Below are 26888 nucleotides of genomic sequence, written 5' to 3'. Positions count from 1 at the left end.
ATTGTAATTGCCTATTGACTTATGTCAATCATTGAATACACGAAAGCCTCTTAAAGGCAAAGACTAAATATGATTTCCATTGCAGATGGCATACCAGAGTTTATGTTCAAAAAAATTCTTAAATCTTTTTTGTAATTAAAAATTTATGAAAATAATTACATCAGTATATGGTGGAGTCTGCAATCAAGCCTTCCTGTTCCCACAAAGAGCAACAATTTGTTGTGAATAAAACTAAATGGAAGAGCTTAGGGGTCCACTTAAGAGCCTCTGAAATACAGTGAAAAAAAAAACTGAGAAGAACCACACAAAAAGTATTAAAAAAATCATTTCATTTCAGCTGCATTAACCCATTCCTCAAGCTGGCACTTCTCAGCATGGAGTGGGAACTCTCTGGCATGCCTGCCCACCTTGCACAGAAAAGAAAAGGAGGATGTACAACCAGCTTCCTCGGGCTTTTGGAATGTTGCCCAAATAATGACAGCTTCAGTTTCACTCCACACAGATCAGTGGGAGAAATGCTATGGCTGAGACATCTGGATATGGCAGAGAAAAAGAAGGGGGACAGGCTCAATCAGTATCGGCCATGTGAATAGTCTCAGAGTGAACCCTAGTGGTCTGCTCAGCACAGGATTCTAGCAGACATCTCCACTGAGGACCTCAACAACCCTCCTGGTGGATGTGCAGCCCCTGCAGCAATCATCGCCCACAACTACTCCGTGTTCTTGATTACTAACATCATTGACTTGTTCTACAGAGGAGCCTAGCGGCTTTCACCACTGAGGAAAACTGCCAACAAAAGAGCAGAAAACCCTCTGTAGTTTTTGCCACCAAAGACCCTGCAGTATTTTTTCTTCACCATCTCCATGTACCTTAGACACTCCCTTTTCCTGGAGTCACCCAGAGTCACAACTGCTGCTGCTGCAGTCACCAGGGCCCAGGGACTCATCAAGCAACATTGACAGTCACCAGATACCTGACCAGATGATGTTCTCTCTCTTTTTTTCTTTCTCTTTCCTCCTCTCCCCTCCCTAGAGCCACCTGAGCTACTCTCACCATAGTTAGCCCAACTAGGTGACTCACTACTGTATCCATTGGTATTTTCCAGGTGACTAAACCATGACTCTTCCTTTGTGGAGTCACCCCAGCTGCTGCCTCTGCAGGTGCTTTGTCCCAGAGACCCAGTGCAGCTACTGTGCTTGTGCCCACAAATAGTCCCAGGGCCCCTGCTGAAGGCTCTAGCCCCAACATCTTGCACACCCAAGGCTGGCCACTGAAGCTAGGCTGTTGCACACTGCCAGCCCAGCCCCACAGTTGAACTTGAACAAGCACCTTGCCATGCCTCTTGTCTCCTGCCTCCAAAATACTGCCTACACACACAGCTGGCTCCTGGAGCTGCACACGTGTGCACACTTCCAGCTTATTCCTGAAGCTGCCCATGCATGCACACATGACTTCATCTTACTGCTGAACCTCAGATGGCCTGTTCAATCATTCATGTGCAAGCTGACATCAAGCACTGCCACATGTGCACTCATACTCAGCCTCAACTCATACCTCTGAACCCAGCCCTCTAGGTGGCCTGTGCTGGAACGCTCATGATTACAACTAGCTTCTGCAGTGAAACATGTACACATCACTGGCTGCAACCTTCATGATTGCCAGCCCTAGAGCCTAGTTACTGGGCAGAGAGACACAGATGAGTTTACTGACACCCCTCACAGATACTGAAGATCTCCCACAGGTCTTGCCAACAAGGATCATTCAGGTGACAATATTAAGGTCTGATATAAGTATAGCCAACCCTGTTATAAGATGTTTTACATTACCTTCGTGGTAACTACAAAGCAAAAATGTATATTAGACATACAAAAGAAAAAGATGAATTAAAGCATAATATTACAGAAAACCATCAAATCACAAAGGAAGACATGAAGAGAGGAAATAGGAAACAAAGGATCTACAAAACAGCCAGAAAAGAATAGAATGGCAGCAGTAAGTTCTTACTATCAATAATTACCTTGAATATAAATAAATTTTCCCATGGCCTGAATGGATTAAACAATAAAACACCCAACTCTATGTTGCTTACAAGAGGTTTAACTTTAAGGACACACAGAGACTAAAAGTTAAGTGATGAAAAAATGTATTCCATGGACTTTGAAACCAAAGAGAGTAGTGATAGCTACTTATAACAGACAAAATATGCATTAAGTAAAAAAACTAAAAATTTAAAAAGGTCAATATAAATAAAAATCAAGATGATGTAACAACTTTTAATATAGATGCAACCGATTTCACAGCACATAAATATGTAAAGCAAATATTAGATCTGAAGGGAGAGAGAGATTGCAATGCAATAATCGTAGGGTAGTTAAATATCACACTTTAACAACAGGTAGATTAGTGAAACACAAAATGAAAAAGGAGCCACTGTACTGAACTGTTTTAGACCAAATGGACTTAGCAGTCATGTACAGAATTTTGACAAAATTTTACATATTTTCATGATAAGACTTCTCAACAAATTAGGTACAGAATGAATGTAACTCAACACAATAAAGGCCATATATGACAACCCACAGCTAACCTCATACTCAATAATGAAAATTTGAGTTTTTCTTAAAATCAGGAACAGGACAAGGAAGTCTAATCAGCACTTCTACGCCACTTCTATTTACAATAGTATTTGAAGTACTAGCCAGAGCAGTTAGGCAAAATAAATGAATAAAAGCATCAAAATTGGTAAGGACAAAGTTAAATTTTCCTTGTTTGCTGATGACATGATTATATATAGAGAAAATCCTAAAGGCTCCATCAAAAACCTGTTAGAAATAATAAACAGATTGAGTAAATTTACAGGATACAAAATCAACATGCAAAATCTGTAGTTTTTTGTTTTGTTTTGTTTTTTTGTTTGTTTGTTTTTTGAGACGGGAGTCTCGCTCTGTCACCAGGCTGGAGTGCAGTGGCGCAATCTTGGCTCACTGCAACCTCTGCCTCCCGGTTTCAAGGGATTCTTCTGCCTCAGCCTCCTGAGTAGCTGGAACTATAGGCACACACCACCACGCCCAGCTAATTTTTGTATGTTTAGTAGAGATGGGGTTTCACCATGTTGGCCAGGATGATCTCGATCTCTTGACCTCATGATCTGCCCACCTCTGCCTCCCAAAGTGCTGGGACTACAGGCGTGAGCCACTGCACTTGGCCTGTAGCATTTTTATACAGTGATGATTAAGAATGTGAAAAGGAAATTAAGAATACAATTCCAGGCCAGGCACAGTGGCTCACACCTGTAATCCCAGCATTTTGAGAGGCCAAGGTGGGCGGGTCATCTGAGGTCGGGAGTTCAAGACCAGCCTAATCAACATGGAGAAACCCCGTCTCTACCAAAAATACAAAATTAGCTGGGCATGGTGGTGCATGCCTCTAATCCCAGATACTTGGGAGTCTGAGGCAGGAGAATCACTTGAACCTGGGAGGCGGAGGTTGTGGTGAGCCAAGATCACGCCATTGAACTCCAACCTGGGAGGCGGAGGTTGTGGTGAGCCAAGATCACGCCATTGAACTCCAACCTGGGAGGCGGAGGTTGTGGTGAGCCAAGATCACGCCATTGAACTCCAGCCTGGGCAACAAGAGTAAAACTCAATCTCAAGGGAAAAAAAGAAAAAGAAAAAGAAAAGAAAGAATACAATACCATTTACATTAGCATAAAAATAAAATAGGAATAAATTTTACCAAAGCTGTGAAATATTTGTGTACTCAAAATTATAAAACACTGATGAATAAAATTGGAGAAAGAAATATAAAATGAGAAAGACATGAGACATTTTCAAACAAACAAAACCAAGAAAGCATATGACCACTAGAGGTGCCCTACAAGAAATGCTAAACAGAATTCTTCAGGTTCTAATTAAAAGATGCTAGACAGTAACTAAAAGATATATGAGGATATAGCTTTTGTAAAGGTAAATACATGGGCAAATGTGCATATATAAACATATATATAATATATATATAATATCCATAAAGTCTATTTTTATATATACATATGAATCGGATATATAACTAATATCCATCCATCAATGTAGTATTGTAATTTTGGGTTGGACCCCACTTTTTTGGTAGAGATTTAAAAGAAACATGCAAAAAATTATTAATGCATTGATAGGTACACTATACATAAGGATGTAATTTGTGACATCAAAAACATAAACTGCGAAGGATAAGGGGCTGTAAAAGAGAAGAGCTTTTGTATGTAATTAGTTTATATTAATTTAAGAGGATTCTTATAACATGAAGATATTATATGTAATCCCTATGGTAAACATAAATATATAGACAGAATATTTATTAAAAAATTAAAAAGGAATAAAGACATCACTACAAAATTTTATTAACACGAAAGGAGGCTGCAATAGAAAATTAAGCAAAAAGCATAAGACATACAAGAAGCAAATAGCAAATTAACACTTCTCTAAATGTGAAATGATTCAACTCTAATAAAAATTCAAACTCATGACACTTTCGAGAGAATTAAATAATTCTCAAATAACAAGCTTCAATAAAAAAAGAAATGTATGAAATGTCAAAATAATTCAAAATGATATTTAAAAGCTCAGTGAGATACAAGAGAAGACATATTAACACCACAAAAAATTGAAAATAAATTCAAGATATGAATGAGAAATTCAACAAAGGGATAAATATTATAAATTTAAAAATAAGCAAACAGAAATTCTGGAATTAAAGAATTCAATAAATGCAAAATATACATTTGATGGCTTCAAAATTAGACTAAATCAACCAGAAGAATGAATTATAGAACCTGAAGACAGATCTTTTGAAATTACACGCCAAAAAAAACTGAATAAAAAATAAAAAATAAATAAAGCATATTTGACATATGGGGCACCATAAAGTAATCAAATATCCAAATTTTGAGTGTTCCACAGGTGAAGAGAAAGGCAAAGGCATAGAAAGTCTGTTTAACAAAATAATACCTAAAAACTTTTGAAGTCTAGAAAGAGATTTATACAGCCATATATAGGAAGCTCAGAGATCCCCAAATAGATACACCTCAAAAAGTTTTTTTCCAAGTCAAATTGTCAAAAGTCAAAGACAGAGATTTCTAAAAACAGCAAGATAAATGCATCTACTCACATATAAAGGAATCCTCGTCAGACACACTGTGAATTTTTCAGGAGAAACCCATGCAGGTCAAGAGCAAATGAGATGACATATTTAAACTGCTGAAAGAAAAAGAAAAAAAAAAAACCTGCTATTCAAGAATAGTATGCTCATCAAAGTAAGCCTTCATAAATTCAGAAGAAATAAATTACTTCCAAGACAAGCAAAAATTAAGGGAATTCATTACCACTACACTGGCCCTACATGAAATGCTTAATGAAATCCCACACATGGCAGCAAAAGGATATCTATCATCATGAAAACACACTGAAGTATACAACACACTGGTAGAGCACACACAAATAAAGAGGAAGGACTCAAATGTTACCACTTACCAAAAACCACCAAACCAAAATCATAAACAACAAGAGAGAAATTAAGAGAAAAAGAATATTCAAAACAACCAGAAAACAATTAACAAAATGACAAGAATAAGTCCTGCTATATCAATAATAACCTTGAATTTACATTGATTTAATTTTAATTTAAAGATATATATTGGCTGAATATATATACATATACATATATATACATACATATATATACATATATACATATATATACACATATATATATATATAATCCAACTTTATGGTACCTATGGTACCTATAGGAAACTCACTTCACCTGTAAAAACACATATAGACTGAAAGTATAGGAATTGAAAAATAAATTCCACACAAATGGAAACCAAAAGGAAGCAGTAGTAGCTATCTTCATGTTAAATAAAGCAGACTTTAAGTCAAAATAGTAAAAAGAGACAAAGAAGGTTTTTATACAATTTTGCCAGAGTATATAACAATTATATATATATGCACCTAACACTAGAGCAGCAAGATACATAAAGCAAATATTACCATATCTAAGTGGAGATAGAGACTCAAATAGTAGTTAGAGACTTCACCACCCCACTCTCAGCATTAGACATATTAGACAGAAAATTAACAAAATGCTTTGCATTCAAAGTACACTTTAGGCCAAATAGACCTAACTGACATTTAGAGAATATTTTATTCAACAGCGGCACCTGCTGCTGTTTATTTTGACACGTGGAACATTCTCCAAGATAGAGCATACATTATGCCAAAAAACACGTCTCAACAAATTTTTAAATTCAGTCATAAAAGGTATCTTTACAGATGACAATGAATTAAAACTAGAAATCAATTACAACAAGAAGTTTGGAAATTAAACACTATACTCCTGAATGACTATTGGGTCAATGAACAAACTGACAGAAATCAAAAAGATGCTTGAAACAAATAACAATGCCAATACAACATTCCAAACCTAAGGGATACAGAAAAACCAGTGCTAAGAGGAAAGCTTATAGCAAGAAATGCCTACTTCATAAAAGTTGAATAATTTCAAATAAACAATTTAATTGTGCAACTCAAGGAGCTAGAAAAGGAAGAACAAACCCAACACCAAATTAGTAGAAGGAAAGAAATAGAATCAGAGCAGACTAATTGAAGGTAGAGACTAAAAATACAATATAAAGATTCAATGAAATGAATAGCTGCTTTTTTGGAAAAAATAATAAAAAATCAAATTGGCAAATCACTACCTACACCAACCAAGAAAGAGAAAATACCCAAACAAAACCAGAAATCACAATTGATGTCACAACATACGAAATATCATCCGTGTAAACCAAAAATAAAATTCTGAACTCCCCCTCCCAACCATCTAAATGGTCTTCTTCCTTGTCAAGGGCACTCTACCCTGAAACACTGGTTCAGGCCATGACAGGAAGTGGGGGTCAGACATGCCTCATTATACCTCTCCAGCATTAACATCAACACAGATCTTGTCCGATAAGTAACATTTACAATCTATTCTCTCCGAAGCCTGCTAGCCAAAGGCTTTATCTGCACGCTAAACCTTTGGTCTCTACAATGTCTTATTGCAACCCAGACATTCCTTTCTATTGATAGAAATGGCTAATTAGAAAAAGTTTAAATCCACCTATAACATGGAAGTCCCCACTTTTAGTTGTCCTGCCTTTCTGGACCTAACCAATGTACTTCTTAAATGTATTTGATTGACGTTTCATGTCTTCCTAACGTGTAAAATCAAGCTGCACCCCAACTGCCTTAGGCACACGTTCTCAGGAGCTCCTAAAGGCTGTATCATGGTCCATTTGAAACAGAATAAATCTGTTTAAATATTTTACAGAGTTTGACTCTTTTCATCAACATTGGAGACTATTGTGAACAACTATATAATAACAAACTGAAAAACAGAAAATGTATAAATTCCTGGAGAGATACAATCCACAAGACTGAGTGAGGAAAAAATAGAAAATGTGAACAGACAAATAGTGAGTCACAAGTTTGAATCAGTATTAGAAAGACTTTCAACAAAGAAAAGCCCTGGACTGTATGGCTTTGATGCCAAATTCTACCACACTCATAAAAAATAAATGGCGAGGCATGGTGGCCCATGCCTGTAAAACCAACACTTTGAGAGGCCGAGGCGAGCAGATCACCTGAGGTCAGGAGTTCAAGATCATCCTGGCCAACGTGGCAAAACCTGGTCTCTACTGAAAAAAAAAAAAAGTACAAAAATTAGCCTGGTGTGGTGGCGGGCACCTGTATTCCCAGCTACTCAGGAGGCTCACTTGAACCCGGGAGGCGGAGGTTACAGTGAGCCGAGATCATGCCACTGCACTCCAGCCTGGGCAACAAGAGCACAAGAGGGACACTCCATCAAAAAACAAAAAACAAAAAAAAACCACCAATTTTACCAATTTTCCTCAAATTATTAAAAAATGTTAAATATTGGCCAGGCTTGGTGGCTCATGCCTGAAATCCCAGCACTTTGGGAGGCCAAGGCAGGCAGATCACCAGGTCAGGAGATCAAGACCATCCTGGCTAATACGGTGAAACCCCATCTCTACTGAAAATACAAAAAATTAGCTAGGTGTGGTGGCGGACGCTTGTAGTCCCAGCTACTAGGGAGGCTGAGGCAGGAGAATGGCATGAACCTGGGAGGCAGAGCTTGCAGTGAGCAGAGATCACGCCACTGCACTCCTGCCTCGGGATAGAGCAAGACTCTGTCTCAAAAAAAAAAAAAAAAGTTAAATATTAGCAATTTCTCCATAACTGATTATATGATGCCTGAATTACTTTTATACTAAAACTAGATATAAACAAAAAAATTATAGACCAATAGCTCTGATAAATATAGAAAAAAAATCCTCAACAAAATACAAGCAAAGGGAATTGAACAGCACATTAGAAAGATAACACGTCATGATCAAATAAAATTTATTCCAGGTGGGCAAGGATGGTTTATCATACAAATCAATAAATGTGGTAAATTACCTCAACAGAATGAATGACAAAAAACATAATCATCTCAATCGGTACAAAAAATATTTGAATGAATTAACCATCCTTTCATGATAAAAACTCTCAACAAACTCGGTATAGAAGGAACATATTGTGACATAATAATGGCCATATATGGCAAATGTACAGCTAACATCACACTGAATGGGGAAAAGTGGTGTAGCAGGATGAGCCACAGACAAAACTCCTCAGACACTGAGTTAAAAAAGGAAGGGGTTTATTCGGCCGGGGGCATCAGCAAGACTCCTCTCTAAAGAGCCGAGCTTGAGTGAGCAATTCCTGTCCCTTTTAAGGGCTCACGACTCTAAGGGGGTGCGCATGAGAGTCATAATCGATTGAGGAAGCAGCGAGTATGTGACTGGGGGCTGCATGCACTGGTAATTAGATCGGAACAAAACAGGATAGGGATTTTCACAGTGCTTTTCTATACAGTGTCTGTAATCTATAGATAACATAACCGATTAGGTCAGGGGTCTATCTTTAACTACCAGGCCCAGGGTGTGGCGCCAGGCTTTCTGCCTGTGGATTTCATTTCTGCCTTTTAGTTCTTACTTTTTTCTTTCTTTGGAGGCAGAAATTGGGCATAAGACAATATGAGGGGTGGTCTCCTCTCTTATTCCCCCACCTTTGGGACTCTCACTTAATAATGGGAGTTCTCACTTTCATTTTTACTACCCATGTCTTCTTGCAAGACAGATTGATAGTGATTCATCACATCACTTGTGCTGAAGCATTTTGGTGAACTAATGTAGCGATGAAGCTTTTTATCATTTGAAGAAGTACAGGTAGCAAACAAGGGAGCAGTAAGCAGGTTCCTGTTACTATTATAACTCGTATTATAAGAGTTTTAAATCCTCCTAGTGCTGGGAACCATGTGCACAGGCACATGTGCCAGTTTTGTCATATCTCTAACTATGTCTTCAACTACTTGCCCTTGATTATCTAAGTGTAGGCAGCAATTAGTAAGGTTAAATTTCCTACAGACTTCTCCTTCAGCTGCTGGCAAGCAGTCGAGAGCTAATCTATTTTGATAGATACCATTTTTCATTTCAGCTTCTTGCCGGGCCAGAATAGTCAAGGCTCTGCGGGTTTTATTAGTGATTATTTTTAAGACAGCTTGTAACCATATGATTCAGTTGATCATGTAAATGGGGGTCTGGTATCCCCACGAGCCATCTTGTGCCTAAGTAGCAGGCCGATAATATTGTATGATTCTCTCAGAGGGCCATTTATCATTTTTTTCAATTTCCTATAGCTATGCTTCTATTTTTGCAGGAAGCATAGACAGGGAAGCCCAGGAGTTTGCCTGTTTCTATGGGCAGTAGGAAGAAAGATGGTTTAATAATGCCAATAACACAACTACCTGCCTACTTGTCAGGTAATTTGGCATAAGCTCTATGCCTACATATCCAGTATAATCCAGTGGGGGCTGTCCAGTCCCGGTGGGACTCTGGGTGGGTCCACACGGTTTGCAACTTTGGGAATTCACTAAATTGATTTATCTCTGTGTGATTTGAACCCCACCAAGTGACTGATTTTGTGGTACCATTATACAGTTTCTGTCTCAGACAATTAAGTCATCCTATGGGGTGAGTGAATTCTTTTGCTTCTCTAGCTATGCAATATTGTCCAATAATTGAGGCTTTTGGGACCCAGAAGTTATCAGGGTGATTCTTTTGATCCGGGAATTCATCAGGAACTGGGTCTGTAGGTACTAATTATCGGGCTTCCCATGGCCACTGATCTCCTATTACAGTTTCTCCACATACATAACATGAAGTGACATTGAGAGACTGGGCTACATGCTCGGCTAATTGCAAAAACAAATTTCTTGTTTTTCCTGGAATTTCTGGTACTGGCACATTTAGTTCATCATAGAAAGTTTGAAACACTGGCTCAGGAAAGCGTTTGTAAACTTCTCCTTGAACCAAGATAGTTACTCGAGGATCCACTCTGGCCCCATCGATTCCTAAGGTCACACGCTCATCTTTTTTCCAGTGAGGATCAAGGGGATTGGTTATTACTAGCTCTAAGGGGTTACATTGTCCTTTAGTACAGGAAGGGCCATTTTTTCCTTTCTAAAGGTGGACTGGATCCTTTTCTTTTTTTTTTTTTAATTCAAGTGGCCTAAATGACACGAGACCAGTATTTACATTTATTTCCACACAGTCCTGATTTATGACAGATGTACTTATTTTCTGCTACATAGCCTCTTTTCTAATTCAGAGAAGCATACCTTATTCCTAACTTATTACTGCTAATGACAGCACAGGCATCAAATTTTAAGGTGACTTGTTTGGGCGCCCCTTTTTCTTCTGTTTTGGCTAGCACTTTACTCGTATCCTTTATGAGCCCCCAGCAGTCCTCAGTCCTTAATCTTATTTTAAAAACTGTGGTCATAGGAGGCTCAGATGGGTCATAACACACATCAGGTTGGTCATTTCCTGGGCTACATACCTTGTATAGAATAACATTATACAAAGAAGTTCTTTTTAGAGTTCCAGTACACTTATAATAACCATAAAATAGTAGGACCATAGCAACCTTTTGTCCTACCTCAGTGACTTGATGTATACAGTGGGAACAGTCCTCAGTCTGAGGAAGGTCAGTTGAAGTCCTTACTGTAAAAGTCCAAATTTTAAGGAAAATGAGTCCTGCAATGAGTTTTCTCATGCTTCAGCCATGCGTGGACCAGTTAGCTTCCGAGTGTGACTGGAGCAGGGCTTGTCGTCTTCTTCAGAGTCACCTTGCAGGGGTTGACAAAGCTGCTCCTGTCCACGTACCGCTGACAGTCTACTGATGTTTAAGGATGGTATCGGAGGTTGAGCCTACTAGAATAAACCAAGTCCAACACCTCTACACAGTTATGTTCAACTGGGCTCTCTGGTACCGGGAGCAAGGTGGTGGGGTTTAAGGTGTTGCAAACTTCAATGGTTATGCGGGGATTTTCACATAGCAAGCTTTGGTACTTGGTTAATCTAGCATTTGTTAACTAATGATGTCTTTTGGTAGTCGTTAAAGTTACCACAGCATGGGGGGCCTTTATATTCAGGTTTTGCCTAAGGGTTAGTTTATCTGCTTCTTGTGCTAACAGGGCCATTGCTGCTAGGGCACTTAGACCTGAGGGCCAGCCTTTGGAAACCCTGTATAGTTTTTTGAGAGATAGGCCACTGGCCTTGGCCAGGGCCCCACAGTCTGGGTTAAAACTCCAACTGCCATTTTTCTCTTTCTGACACATAGAGTGTAAAGAGTTTTTTCAGGTCAGGTAGTCTCAGGGTTGGGGCCGACATGAGTTTTTCCTTTAACTCATGAAAAGCTCATTGTTGTTGGTTGTAATAGATGCAGTTTATCTAATCTACATTTTTATTAACTGTCACCTACCAAAATATTGACTCAAATCCTGCAGCTATTTGATTTCAAGCTTTAAATTGATCTGGTCTTCCTCATGGGACTCCAATTGCGTCTAAATAGACATGAGAGTCGAAAGACACATAAGGAGCTTCTCTGGCTTTATGATGTCTTATTTCTTTTCCTTCTGGTTGATGAAATTCCAAGGTGAAAGGGATAGCCAATTGGACTAAAGTATAAGTGCCACTCCAGTTATTTGGCAGAGTGCCCAGTAAAGGTCCACTACAATACCACCACACATCTGCTTGGGGATGAACAAGGGCTGACTGATTGATAAGCTCTTGAAAATTCTTAAGCTCACTGCATCTTTTCAGATCTCCAAGGAACGCTAAGTTTCCTCCCTGTCATGAGAGACACGAAGTGAACTTAGTGTTGGGAGACGGAAGCTGGATGGCCCTCGGGGGCTGACCCGCAGGGTGCCGGACTTTGGGATATAGCAGAGAGAGCTTGGCATGACTTATTATTCCAGGCTGTAGAATCCTGGAAAAGAGCTGCCATACAGCCCACACCTGGTCGACTGGAGGACCACCTTAGTGGAAAGGGGACAATCTAGGCCTCTGGCCTGCCATGTGCACAAGCATAGCAATTGCTTTTATTTAGCATGCAGATGGAATATTTGATCCATTTTAACCAGGCATTTGCATCTTGGTATCCTGTCTTAATTGCTAAAGTTTATGTCTTTAACTTCTATGATCCTCTAGTAAAATGAATATATGGTTTTAGGAAATTACAAAAACCGGTTGGGCAGTCCATCCTTGCTCTTTAGTGGTCCACAGAACATTGGACCAACTACGGCATGAAAGCTCTACATCAGGGAGTAAGACTCCTGGTTGGCACTGGGGTCTTTATTAAAATCTCCCTGGATTAAATGGTCCTAGTTTACTAATGCCCAGTCTGAGGAGAGTCAGGAGGGACAGAAGTACTTTTCTGAAGCAGAGAGCTGTCTTTGACTTGGCAAGTCCCCACAAGGTATAACAAGGCAAGCATTAAATGCAACAGTTTCAGATGAAATTGACTTGGTTATGTTAATAACTAGATGGTCAGCAATAGAACGAGGAAAGAAAAAAGAGTAATAGAATAGATGAAAAGAGTTAAATTTTTCTTAGCTTTAGTTTGGTAGGGTTTTCCCCTGGGACTATGGCCCACAACTCTGGAGGGGGTGGCACTTTCTTGACTCGGGTGTGATGAGTCCATCCACTTTTTTTTTTCTTTCCTTTTTTTTTTTTTTTTTTTTTGCTGTATGAACAGCAGTCTTGGTGGTTAGCAGCACAAGGTAGGGTCCTTCCCAGGCTGGCTCGAGTTTTTCTTCTTTCCACCCTTTGTTGAGAACGTGATCTTCAGGCTGGTGCTGGTTTACCGGAAATTCTAGGAGTGGTACATGTGCTAAAAGACTTTTAGTTTTTGAGATAAAGGAAAGTGGAAGATAAACCAAGTGTACAATTTTTAAGAAATTGACCTTTTGTTTTAATTGTGGGGACCTTGGCAGTGGACTTTATAGTGCCTTTTTACTGAGAAATATCCTTTAGCACCTATTTTTATTAGTTTTTAAACCAAAGAAAGCCAAATACCATTTTACATTTAACGATGCTTCTTGTACGATTTTTATACAAGATAAGCTAAATTTTATGTTTATAGTAGTGTGTTATTAATGTTAAACCTAATTTTAATAAAACCTTGTAGACATATTTATCTAATTTTTAATGTTTGACCAAAAGGTAAGATTTCATAGACTCTTTTTAACATTTTATAATTTTTGTGAAAGAGCAGGTTGGTGCTTTAAGAAAAACTTGTTATGCTTTTGCTTTAATGTCCAGTTCACAGAAAAACTGGATGATACTTCTTTAACTTTAGCTAATCTGTTTACACACAGAATTTTCTTTACAATTAACATTTTAAAACTTGCTTAAACCTTCAAAACAATATTTTTTAACTTTTTAATGTAGGTAAAAATGTACATGCTTATGCTTCCTTATAACCCTTTTACCAAAGATATATTTTACTTTTCTTAACACCTTGCACATAAACTGTTTTTTTCTTTTTCAATAGTTTTACATTCAGGAGGCCTAGTTACTTTTAAATTATACAACATTTCTTGCATAAATTCTTTTTTTATAACATTTTTCTGTTTCATGACTTTCGCAGACAATTCTTCAACATGCCTCAACTTTCTGACTTATTACAAATATTTCTGTCTTTAAACAACCAGTTATTTCAGGACAAGAATTTACCATATAATACTCTTTTTATATAAATTCTGTCTCCCCTTTTTTTTTCCTTTTTTTTTTTTATTTCTTAGGATACTTCTGAACTGGTGAGGTGTGCTCACAGTGAGGTTTCCTCTAAAAGTTATTTTTTTACTTTTTTGTTAGCAAAGCAATTGCCGCTACAGATTAAGTGCGTTTGGGCCATCCGCAGGTTATTGGGGTAAGGATTTTCGATAGGAAGGACTCAGTGCTTTTGAAATACGTGCTTGTTTACACTGATGACAAAGTGGTATTGGAGTGTTACAGGGTTACGGAGAATACCTTCAATTATCAATTATTGGTTTTAAATTTACCTTGGCTTTTAAAGGAATAGGGTACACTTTTTTTTCTTAAGTACTTGTATATCTCTCTCTTTCTCTCTTTGACTTTGTCTCTCTCTTTGACTTTCCTTTTGCCTCTGTCTCTTCCTCTCTCTCTCTGCCCATCTCTTTCTTTCTCTCTCTCTCTCTCCTTGACTCCCTCTTTGTCGTCTCTTCCTCTCTGACTCTTCCTCTCTCTCTTTGCCTCTTTTCCTCTCTGTCTCTTTCCTTTCTCTCTCTCTGCTGGTCTTTCCTTTCCTCTGCCAGCTGCTTATGCTGCTCTTCTCTCAACCACTGTGTGTTGGGGGAAGGGGGTCTAAAACCAGCTGTAACCAAGTGTCTATGTACAGGAACTGGTCTGGGTTCCTTGTCTTATAGGTTACCTGATGCCATACCTTTGAAACAAGGGACCTGTCCAGGCTTCCTTCTAATGGCCAACCTACTTCTAATGCTGGCCAGTCTATCTTACACAAAGTTTTAAGTTTTCCTGGTGTCATTGTACTCCATAGTCTGCCTTAAATTCTTTTTAGAAATTTTTTAGCATAGTTCCGAGTAGGGTGGGCTTATTTGTGCCTGACCTATGCTTCTTCGAGACAAAACACCATGCTCACACCACACGCACACCACAAAACAAAGAACGGGTAAAAAGAGCACACACACACTTTTGCAGTTTGAACCAAATCAAAATCAAAATCAGAGTATCCGGAAATCCAAGCCAGGTCAAAACCAAAACCAAAGTATCAAGCAATCCAAGTCAAGTCAAAAACAAAAACCAAAGTGCTGGTACAGGCACACTGTGGATGATCAGGCCACGCTTCCACTCAAATGGAGTAGGCTAGTTCCCAACACAATCCTGTCAAGCAATTCAAACCAAGTCAAAACCAAAACCAAAACCAAAGTGCTGATAAAGGCACACCATGGGTGATCAGGCCACACTTCCACTCAAACAGAGAGGGCAAGTTTCAGAGACTAGTCTTACCAAGTTTTAGATGTCCGGACTCTAAGTGCTCATTCTTTCCCGGTGTTCAGCCACTGCATTTATCCTCCATGGGAGCCTGCCACACACTGCTCTGGTGAGGCGTCCCACCAGGGCAAATGCCTGCCCGGGAGTGCTCTCAAGATCCGTGTCACTCGGGCTGGTCAGAGTCCCCTGCAGGGATGTTCCACAGGGCAGGCTTAAGCCGCCTAAGGAACTGCCTCAACCATCCGCCATTCACCTCACTTCCCAGTCACAGAACCAAGAAATGTAGCAGGATGAGCGTAGACAAAACTCCTCAGACACTGAGTTAAAGAAGGAAGGGGTTTATTCGGCCGGTGGCATTGGCAAGACTCCTGTCTCAAGAGTCAAGCTCCCCGAGCGAGCAATTCCTGTCCCTTTTAAGGGCTCACAACTCTAAGGGGGTGTGCATGAGAGGGTTGTGATCAATTGAGCAAGCAGGGGGCACGTGAGTGGGGGCTGCAGCCACTGGTAATTAGATCGGAACAAAACAGGATAGGGATTTTCACAGTGCTTTTCTATACAACGTCTGTAATCTATAGATAACATAACTGATTAGGTTAGGGGCCGATCTTTAACCATCAGGCCCAGGGTGTGGCGCCGGGCTTTCTGCTTGTGGATTTCATTTCTGCCTTTTAGTTCTTACTTTTTTCTTCCTTTGGAGGCAGAAATTGGGCATAAGACAATGTGAGGGGTGGTCTCCTCCCTTAGTGGAAATATTTTTTTCTTTCTAAGAACTTGAAAATAACAAGGAGGCCCACTTTACCAGGTCTATTCAACATAGTACTACAATTATATCCAAGCAGTCAGGCAAGAGAAATAAAAGCCTTCCCAATTGTAAAAGATGAGGTTAAACTGTCCCTCTCTGTAGATGACAAAATGTTATATTTAGAAAAACCTAAAGATTTCATAAAAAACACTTTGATCTGATTAATAAATTTAGTAAAGTTTCAGAATAAAAATCACCATATAAAAAAATACACCAATAATGAACTAGCTATAAAAAGGAAATCAAGAAGATACCATTTTCAATAGCTACAAAATACATACTGTAAAATAAAAAGTATCCAAGAATCAATTTAGACATTTATTTTGCTAAGGTTAAGGACATGCTTATGACAAAGTCTCAGGACAATATGTGCCCAAGGTGGTCAAGCTACGGCTTGGTTTTATACATTTTATGGAGACATAAGATATCAATCAATACATAAAGATATACTTTGGTTTGGTCCCCAAATGTGGGACTACTCAAAGTTGGGTTTTCCAAGTAATAGGTGTATTCAAAGATTTTCTGATTGGCAATTGGTTGAAAGAGTTTATCTAAAGACATAGAATCCATAGAAGGTAATGTCTTGGTTAAGAAGTGGTGGAGTCCAAATAGCTTATTATGCAAATGAAGCCTCCAGGTAGCAGGCTTCAGAGACAATAGATTGTAAATGTTTCCTTTCAGACTTAAAGAGTCTGTTACGGCAGTCTTAAGATCTCTGTTTTAATGTTAATGCTGGTCAGGTGTGCCTAAATTCAAAAAGAGAGGAAAGTATAAGGCATGTCTGACCACCCATTCATATTATGGCTAGTGTTTCAGGTTTACCTGAGAAAGACTCTGGCTGAGAGGAGGGGTCCATTCAGTTGGATGGGGAGCTTTGAATACTTTTTTGTTTGTTTATAGTGCACAGGAATAATTGTATTCAAGGAGGTAAAATGCCTCTACAGCAAAAACTATGGAACAGTGATTTAAAAAATGAAAGAGAACACAAAAGATTAGAACGCCATCCCATCCTCATGGATCAGAATAAGTAATATTGTTAAATAGCCATATTTCTTAAAGCAGTCTTCAGATACAATGCAATTCTTATCAAAATACCGATGACGTTTGTCACAGAAAAAGAAAGAAAAATTTTTAAATGTATATGTAATAAAAAAGAGCTAGAATAGCCAAAGCAATCTTGAGCAAAAGGAACAAAGCTGAAGACGTCACACTTCCTGACTTCAAATACATGACAAGGCTATTTCTATGGTTTGGATATTTGATCCATCCATATATCAGGTTGAAAATTAATCCCAAATGTTGGAGATGATGCCTAATTGAAGGTGTTTGGATAATGGGGGTATATGCCTCACGAAGGATTTGGTTTTTTTTTTTTTTTTTTTTTTTTTTTTGAGACGGAGTCTCGCTGTGTCTCCCAGGTTGGAGTGCAGTGGCGCGATCTCGGCTCACTGCAAGCTCCGCCTCCCAGGTTCATGCCATTCTCCTGCCTCAGCCTCCCAAGTAGCAGGATTTGGTTTTATACTCACAGTAATGAGAATGTTCTTGCTTTTTTAAGAGTTCTCCCAAGAACTGTTTGTTAAAAAGAGCATGGCAACTCCCCCCACTCTGTCTTTCCTTCTTTCTCATCATTGGATCTCCACACACTGGCTCTTTTTTGCTTTCTGCCTTGAGTGGAAGCAGCCTGAGGCCCTTAACAGAAACAAATACTGGCTCCATGTTTAGTGTGTAACCCACAGAACTCTGTGCTAAATAAACCTATTTGCTTTAAAAACTAACCAGCCTCAGATACTCCTTTATAGCAGCACAACCTAAAACAGCTATAATACTCAAACATCATGGTATTGGTATAAAAACAGACACATTGACCAGTGGATCAGAATAGATGACACAGAAATACATCTATGTATATATAGCTAACTAACTTTTGAAGAAGGTGCCAAGAACCAAAACTAAGGAAAGAACACCCTTTTCAATAAACTGTGCTGAAGAAACTGGATGTCCATATGCAGAAGAATGAAACTAGACCCCATCTGTCATTATATAAAAAAAAAAGCTATTCAAAATGGATTAAAGACTTAAACATAAAGCTTATAATTGTAAAACTACTAAAAAGAACATAGAGAAAACATACTAGAACATGAATCCACACAAAGATTTTATAGCTTAGACTGCAAAAGCACCAGCAACAAAAAAAATACAAATAGAAAATTGAACTAAACTGAAAAGCTTTTGTACAACTAATAAAACAATCAAGAGAGTGAACAGACAACCCGATAAGTGGAAGAAAATATTTGCAATCTATTTATCTGACAAGGGACTAATATCCAGAATACACAAGGAACTTAAACAACTCAACAGCAAGAAATCAAATAAACGCATTAGAAAGTGGCCAAAAAAATAGACAGTTCTCAAAAGAAGATATGCAAATATCTGTCAGATATTGGAAAAATGCTCAACATCACTAATCAACAGAAAAATGCATAGCAAAACCACAACAAGATATCATCTTATCCCAATTATAACGGCTACTATAAAAATAAAAATAACAGATGCTGCTGTAGATGCAGAGAAAGAGGAATTCTTTTTTTTCTTTCTTTCTTTTTGAGGCAGAGTCTCACTCTGTCACCCATGCTGGAATGCAGTGCTCAATCTCGGCTCACTGCAACCTCCGCCTCCCGGGTTCAAGCGATTCTGCTGCCTCAGGCTCCTGAGTAGCTGGGACCACAGGTGCACGCCACAAAGCCTGGTTAATTTTTGGTATTTTTAGTAGAGATGGGGTTTCACCGTGTTAGCCAGGATGGTCTCGCTCTCCTGACCTCGTGATCCACCCACCTCGGCCTCCCAAAGTGCTGGGATTACAGGCGTGAGCCACTGCACCCAGCCCAAGAAAAGGGAATTCTTATACACTGTTGGTAGGAATGTAAATTAGTACAGCCAATATGGTAAAGAGTACGGATATTTCTCAAACAAGTAAAAATAGAGCTACCATATGATCTAGCAATCCTACTAGGTAGTTTTCCAAAGGAAAATAAACCAGTATATCAAAGAGATATTATCACTTCTATGATTATTGTAGCACTACGTACAACAACAAAGATAAGAAATCAATCTGTGTCCATTCACAGATAAATGGATAAAGAAAATATACTATGTATACACTATGGAATACTATTTGTACATAACAAAGAATAAAATTCTGTCATTCGCAGCAACATGGATTGAATTGGAAGTCATTATGTGAAGTGAAATAAGCCAGGCAGAGAAAAAAAAAAAATCACATGTACTCACTCGTATGTGGGAACCACAAAAGTTGACCTCATGGAGTTAGAGGAAATGATTATTACCAGAGGCTGGGATTGCTGTGTTTGAGGGGGATGTGTAGAGAGTTTGGTTAATGGGTAAATACAGTTGGATAGGTGGAATAAATCTTAATGTTTGATAGCAGATTAGCACAACTATAATTAACAGCAATGTATTGTATATCTTAAAATAGCTGTAAGAAAAAAACTTGAAATGCTTCCAAAACATAGAAATGACAGTTGAGGTGAAGTAATATTCTAAGTACCATGACTTGATCATTGCTCACTTTATCTGTGTACCAAAATATTACATGTGCCCCATAAACATGTACAAATATGTAACAATTAAATATTTAAAAGTTTCAGAGATTATAAATGGACTTTTAAAAACACTCGATCTAGCTATCTGTTGTCTACATGAGACTCACTTTAGTACTAAGGACATACATAGGTTAAAAGTGAAAGAATGAACAACAATATTCCATGCAAATAGTTACCTAAGGAGAGCAGGGCTGATTATACTAATGTCAGACAAAATAGAATCTTAGCATATGTTATAGGACACAAATAAGGGCATTATATATTGATACATGGGCAAATTCACCAAGAAAGTAAAATAATAGAAATATACATACACAAAACATCAAAGCTCCAAAAATACATGAAGCAAAAAGTGACAGAATCAAAGGACAAAGTAGAGAGCTCTGAAATAGTAGTAAGACTCTCCAACATCTCACTTGCAATAATGGATGGAAAAACCTGAAAGAAGAACCACAAGAAAATGCAGGACTTAAATAACATTATGAACCAATTAAACTTAAAGGACATACAGAAAATGCTCCTCTTTACTACAGAAAACATATTTTTCTCAAGTGCACATAAAACATTCTTTGGGATAAATTATGTTAGGCCATATGAAAAGTCTTAATATATTTTAAAATATTGAAAAAATGCAAATTATCTTTCCTGATGACAATGTAATGAAACTAGAAATCAATAGCAGAAGAAAAACTGGAAAAGTCACAAATATGAGGGTATTAAACAATACAATTTTAAACTAGCAATGTGCCAAAGAAGAAATTTCAAGGGAAATTTTAAAATACCTTGAAATGAATAAAACTAAAAAAACACCACAAATGTAAGGTAAAGAGGCAAAAGTGTTAATGAGAGAGGAGAGAGGAAGAAACCTGTTTGGAAGGCAGTTAGGGTGGGTCTTTGGTTGAATTCTTTCAAACAAAAGAACAGCCTGCAGGCACAGATGAGAGAACTTGCAGAGGGAGGCTTGTCTAAGACATGTTCACAGCTGCACAGATAAGAAAGGCTACACAGGTGACTTGGTCAGACATGCCCACAGTGGAAAATTTTGTCCCCTAACACATGCTCAGGAAAGGGTAAAAAAGCAGTATGGAGTAACTCAAACGAAGGGCCTGCATATGCACTGGGAGGATGGGCTGGAGCTACCAGAAATTTGCACCTTATGCAAATGAGATGCCCAGCCCTCACTGATTTCTTATAAAAGCCTTTGCATTCAACTGTAAAAATGGCAACCCTCTTCTGGGTCCTCTCTGCAGCAGAGAGCTTTTTTCTTTAGCTTATTAAACTTTTGCTCCAACCTCACACTTTGTGTCCACAATCCTTAACTCTCTCGGTCCTGAGACAAAAAACTTCAGGTGATATCTCAGAACAAGAGACTACTACATTATGGTGCATTAGCAAAACTGTATCAGAAGAAAATTTTTAGCTGTAAACATATTTAAAAAGAAAAAAGATCTCAAATATATAATCCAAATGTACATGTTAAGAAAATAAGAAATAAAACAAACTAAATTGAAAGCTAGTAAGATGGAAATAATAAATACTAAAGCAGAGGAAATTAAAATTAAGAATGAAAAAGCAATAGAGAAAAATCAGTGAAACCAAAAGTTCATTCTTCCAAAAGATAACAAAATTGACAGATCTTTAGAGAGACTAAGAAAATGTAGAGAGGAATAAAACTGCTAGAATCATAAATGAAGGGGGAGACTTTACAACCAATTTTACAGGAATAAAAAGGATTATAAGGTATCACTATGAAGAATTATGCACCAATAAACTGGATAATCTAAATGAAATGGACAAATTCCTAGAAGCACACAAATTACATTAGCTAACTTAGAAAAAATAGGAAATCTTAATAGACCTATAACCAACAGAGATTGAATTATTTATTTAAAACTCCACCAAGGGACCAGGTGCAGTGGCTCACACCTGTAATCCCAGCACTTTGGGAGGCTGAGACGGGTGGATCAAGAGGTCATGAGATCGAGACCATCCTGGCTAACATAGTGAAACCCTGTCTCTATTAAAAATACAAAAAAATTAGCCAGGTGTGGTGGTGGGCACCTGTAGTCCCAGCTATTTGGGAGGCTGAGACAGGAGAATGGCATGAACCCTGGAAGCGGAGCTTGCAGTGAGCCGAGATGGTGCCACTGCACTCCAGGATGGGCCACAGAGCAAGACTCTGCCTCAAAAAAAAAAAAAAAAAAAAAAAAAAATTCCACCAAGGAAAATTCTTGAACCAGATGTCTTTACTGGTCAATTCTATTTGATGTTTAAAGAAATAACATCAATCTTTCTCAAACTCTTTCAACAATGTGAAGAGGAGGGAACATTTTCTAACCCATTCTAGGAAGCCAGGATTGCTCTCAAAACAAAGTAAGATAAAAATACTACAAGAGAAAAAAACTCCAGAAAAAAAATCATTAAACAAATGTCAGTGGCATTTCTTTACATTAACAATAAAGAATCCAAAAAAGGCTACCAGAGCAATTCCATTCTCAACTGGAAAAGAAAAAAAAAAAACTTACTTAGGAATTGATATGTTTTAGATATGGTTTCCCCTCACCAAAAATTATTCTGGATTTCGATCACCAGTATGGCAGTGTTGGGAAGTGAGACCTAGTGAGAGGAGTTTGGGTCATGGAGGCAGATTCCTCATGAATAGATCCATATCCTTCTGTGGGGTTAAGTTCTCCCTCTCTCAGAAATGGTTTAATTCCCAAAACAATGGGTTGTTTAAAAGAATACGGCTCCCTAATTCTATTCTTTGCTCTTTCACCATGTGATCCCTTTGCATACATCTCCTGTTCCGTTTTCTGTCATGAGGGAAAGCAGTCTGAGGCCCTGACCAAGATGCAGCTGCACAATCTTGGACTTTTCAGCTACCAGAATTGTGAACCAAATAAACCTTTTTTTCTTATAAAATATGCCACCCTAACTACTCTGTGACAGCAACACAAAGTGGACTACGAAAGTTAGTACTGAGGAGTGAAGTATACCTACGCAGACATCTGGAAATATGGAAGTGGCTTTGGACTGAGTGACATGTAGTGGCTGAATGAATTTGGAAGAACAGGGTGGAAAAAGCCTATATTGCAGTGAATAGAGCACTAATGGAGATTCTGAAAGGGGCCTAGAAGATGAGCTGGGACTTCTTAGATAATTATTAAGTGATTGTAACCAAAATGCTGTTAGGAGTATAGACAGTGAAAGCCATTTTGACAAGGACTCAAATGGAAATAAGGAGAAAATTATTGGAAACTGAAGCAAAAGTCACACTTATTATACCTTACCAAAGAACTTGGCTGCATTATCCATGGCCTAGGACTTGGTGGAAGGCCAATTTAAGAGTGATGAATATTTGGCAGAACAAATTTCTAAGCAGAAAAGCATTCAGACAGCTGCTTTTTTACTTTTAACTTCAAATAGTTTAAGATTTGGGAGCAAAGGCATGACCTAAAGTTATAATTTATAAGGATTTGGAGTATTCCAAGCCTGGACATGTGGTAGAAAATGAAAAAGAATTTTCAGGAGAGCAATCCAAGGTTGTGACAGTGCAACTACGTGCTAAAGAGATTAACAAAGATAAAAGGAACCTAAGTGTTAGTGCTCAAAACAATGAAGGAAAGGCCCTGGAGTCATTTCAGAAATCTTTGAGGTTGCGTCTGCCATCGAAGGCCCAGAGGCCTAGTAGGACAAAACTGTTTCAAGAACAAATTGAGATGCTAGTGCCCTGTGCTGCCTTGAAACTCTGCTCCCCACATTTTGGCCACACTAACTGGAACAACTGTGGTTTATGTTGACAAAAGAGTCAAACTGTAAAATATTTGAAGAAATTTATTATGAGCCAAATATGAGTGACCATGGCCCATGACACAGCCCTCAGGAGGCCCTGAGAACATATGTCCATGGTGGTTGGGGTACAGCTTGGTTTTATATATTGTAGGGAGGCATGAGACATCAATCAAATACATTTAAGTAGTACATCATTGGTTTGGTTCAGAAAGGTGGGACAACTCAAAGCGGGGGCTTCCAGGGTACAGGTAAATTAAAACATTTTCTGGTTGACAGTTGGTTGAGTTTATCCGAAGACCTGGGATGAAAGGAAATGTTCAGGTTAGGATAAAGAATTGTGGAGACCAAGTTTTACTGTGCAGAGGAAGCTGTCAGATAGCAGACTTCAGAGAGAGCAGGTTGTAAAATGTTTCTTTTCGGACTTGAAGGGGTGCCTGGCTCTTAGTTGATTATCTCCTGGATCTGGAAAGGAAGGAAGGAAGGAAAATAAAGGGGAAGGGGATTCTCCATAGAATGTAAATTTTTCCCACAAGAGACTTTGCAGGGAAATTCCAAGGTATGGCAAGAAAATATATTTGGGGATAAAACATATTGATTTTTTTCTCTTGTATGCCAGAGGTAGATTGGAAAGTAAATCATGATATACAGGGTTAAATAAAACCCATCTGATGAGAATTTATGGTTTGTAGGGCATGACTCCCCAGACCCCTTAGAAAGGAGTTTGGGCAAGATTAAAAAAAAAAAATCAGAGCTTAGTCCTCACTTACATGACTCCAGGAACAACTTGGGTCATTTCTCCAAAGGATGCAAGGTCTAAGTCTTGGCAGCATTCATGTATATGTGGTGTTAATTCTGCTGGATAGAAGAATACAAGAGCTATGAAGGTGTGGCGGGGATGTAGAACTTTGCTCTTTAGTTCAGCTAAAACTGGGTTCTTGACACATCACCAGGAAGAATTAGGAATGCAGACACATTGAAGGGTGAGGGTGACAGAATTTATTGGGCAAAAAAGGAAAAGAAGGAAAAAAAAACTCCCAGTAAAGCAAGAGGGACTCCTGCTAACAGGCCCTCTACCTTGCAGATTAATTCTAGGCAACACACAGGAACTGAAGAGGCCAGGATCCTCCCCACACTGCACACAGCACAAACTTCCCATAGCTCCACCCCATTCTCCCAGTGTGCAGGGAGGTCAGAGATTCTCTGGGGACACTTCCCCTTATATGCCTCCTGCATCTATCAGAGGCTTGGTGTTCTCCCCTGAGATTAAAAAGAATGTATAAAAAGCATGTGGGCCCAGGGACACTTTTCACAGTGTGAAGCCCCAACAGAGAGCTTCTACTAGGACAATACCAAGCAAAAATGTGAGGCCTGTTAGATTATGTTTTGCCTAAAGCTGCCTCCTTACATATTTTAAGTTTGGGCTAAATGTTTCTCTGTATATCATGAACTATAGCCTACATGTAAGTGTAAGCAAGCTGTAGCCTACTCTTGTGTCAATCATCAAGTTTTGATCAGTCAAACGTGGCCAGAAGTTTGAAATTTGTTCAAATAAGGCAAAAGCCTAGCTATAACCAATCCAGCTGTTTCTGTACCTCACTTCCATTTTCTATACATCATGATTCTTTATCTCTCCATAAATCTTCTTTTACCATGGAGCTGTGCTGCAGTCTCTTAACCTACTCTGGCTCAGGAGGCTGCCTGATTCACAAATCATTCATTGCTCAATTAAACTCTTTTACATTTAATTCAGCTGAAGTTTTTGTTCGTTTGTTTGTTTCTGTTTTAACAGATGATGTCAGAAGTGGGATCCAAAGTAGAGCTTATAATGACACCCAGGAGTGCTGAGTGACCAAGCAAGGTACCCACCAGGCCGATTATGTCCATTGTTCTCTTGGAGCAGCTGGTCATCATGGTAAGTTCTCTCTCAGATTCAGAAGCTCCGCATATTTGTGTTTTGAGCTCTCCAAGTTTATATGAGCCCATTTCTAATCCAAACTGCGTTTGGAAGTCATGCCAAAAACTGAACTGGGTCCAGAATCAAATTAGATCTGGTAATTAAGTGGCTTGGATCCAGTTAGAGGCCTCTTACATCTGACTGGGTCAGAAGAAAACCAGTAGTAAATGGCAATAATGCAAGGATAAAATTTGGCTTTCATTCTTGAACAAGATTTTCATGTAATATTAAAGAATAATGAATGATTTTTGTTCAACTTTGAATAAACTACAGGAAAAAAAAAGACAGATACAACAAAAGATTGTTTGGAAAGCTAAGTCTTCCCTCTATTAATGAATAAAGGTTTTTGCCTTTTCGAAATTTTCAAATTATCATTCTGGCTAGATAAATAACTTATGGTGACCTGGAATCCTATTCTACAATATTAAGTGCTTTAAATCTTTAACATAGTTGACAGGCTTCCCAAAATCAAATTTCAGCTTCAAAATTAAGTACTTTTTAACCTCTAACTGTGGGATGCTGCAGAGGGCCCATGAAGCATCAAAAAGAGAAGTAAACAGAATTATTTGACATGCTAACTTACAAGAGAAGCATTGTCAAAATAAGAAATAATGTTTAACGTTTTGAAGGTTATATTTCAGTAAATGTTATTAATATATGTTGTAAAATTATATTACATTCATCAAATTGTAATATGTTTGAGTATATGCTATCAATCATGATTATGGTTATTATGTTGTTATTGTAGGCCACAGAAATAACCAAATTTCCTTGTCATTTGTGTCTTTAACTATAATTATTTAAAGTCATTTTCACAGTTCATTGCTTAATGCTGATGCAGTTTCTGAAAACATCACAAGCATACAGAACCCTAGAATATGGTGTGTTTTAGGAGGTTTATGAAAGGATGGAAGGGACCCTGAAAAGCACTCTTGAATACATGTTTCTGATAACTTTAGAATCATATCATTTGGACTGGGTAAGAATTCCTGGAACTTGGATAAAAAGACTGGTTTATAAAACTGCCAACCCAAGTAGTACAAAAATTAATTGAATACCATGAAAATACCTTGCCAGATTTTCATGCTAAATCAGCCAATACTGAAATTGAACACCATGGTGCAAGTCAAATTACCTGTGATAACCTATCAGTTTTCAGTGCTATGCACCTAAATTGAAGAAACAACTGGTATTCAAGAGAACATAAATCCAATGTTAAGCACGGATTCTTGGAGATCCAGG

At 38.3% G+C, this 26888-nt stretch overlaps 1 protein-coding gene across 27 annotated transcripts in view; it reads left to right on the top strand.

The window, feature by feature from the left end:
• SPIN4 (spindlin family member 4) overlaps positions 1-26888 on the top strand; it is a 342780-nt gene that overhangs the window by 137605 nt on the left and 178287 nt on the right. For 26 of the 27 annotated variants that reach the window (XR_010154943.1, XR_010154945.1, XR_010154946.1 and 23 more), the window contains one exon: positions 25482-25604. The gene's annotated coding sequence lies outside the window, so the exon portion shown is untranslated. Of the gene's footprint in view, positions 1-337; positions 7363-25481; positions 25605-26888 lie in introns of those variants that run through there. The other variant, XR_010154957.1, reaches the window with a different exon arrangement.

This window comes from Pan troglodytes, chromosome X (genome assembly GCF_028858775.2).
Source record: "Pan troglodytes isolate AG18354 chromosome X, NHGRI_mPanTro3-v2.0_pri, whole genome shotgun sequence".
Taxonomy (NCBI): domain Eukaryota; kingdom Metazoa; phylum Chordata; class Mammalia; order Primates; family Hominidae; genus Pan; species Pan troglodytes.
This window is presented reverse-complemented; position numbering and strand designations above follow the sequence as displayed.